Genomic DNA, 718 nt, shown 5'->3' on the forward strand with positions numbered 1-718 from the left:
GATGGGGCGGGCGGGCGGGCGGGCAGGACTGGGGCCGGTGCCTGCCTGATCGGGGACAGAGGGAGGCGAATGCGGGGAGGAAAGGGGGGGCGGGGGGAGGAAGGGAGGGAAGGAGGGAATTTTAAAGGAGAAGAGGCAGGTGAAGTAGCCTGACTCAGGAAGGGCGGGGGATGGGTGCCAGGGACGCGCTCCCAACGGCAGAGTAGGGTCCTTCCGTCCGCCGCTCTTGGCAAAGTCCTTTTCTAAGTGTGGGGAGGGCCGCTGTGCTGAAAATACCCCCCTCTGGAGTCAGCACTTGGTGGGGTTCCCCACTGGGCTCTGGAGGGAGCAGCAGAACCCCCCTTCTACTGCTTTCTCCCAACCTTCTCACCCGGAAAGCCTAGGGATGGGCAGTGCTGGTTCTCTCAGTGTCACGGCAGCCCCTGGATCTCAGTCCCCAGACTCTTTAAGAAAGATAATTGGGCTATTTGTTAAGCCCTCGCTGTGAGCCAAATGCTGGGGTAGATGTAAGATCATCAGAGTGGATGCAGTCCCTGTCCCACGTGGGGTTCACAGTCTAAGGGGCATGGAGAACAGCTACTGAATCCCCATTTTACAGATGAGGAGACTGAAGCCCAAGGTCACACGGCAGAGAAGCGGGAGGATCCGGGTTTAGAACCCAGGTCCTCTGACTCCCAGGCCCGGACTCTATCCATTAGGCCACGCTGCTGGGTGCAGC

The sequence above is a fragment of the Ornithorhynchus anatinus genome, chromosome X1 (assembly GCF_004115215.2).
Source record: "Ornithorhynchus anatinus isolate Pmale09 chromosome X1, mOrnAna1.pri.v4, whole genome shotgun sequence".
Taxonomy (NCBI): Eukaryota; Metazoa; Chordata; class Mammalia; order Monotremata; family Ornithorhynchidae; genus Ornithorhynchus; species Ornithorhynchus anatinus.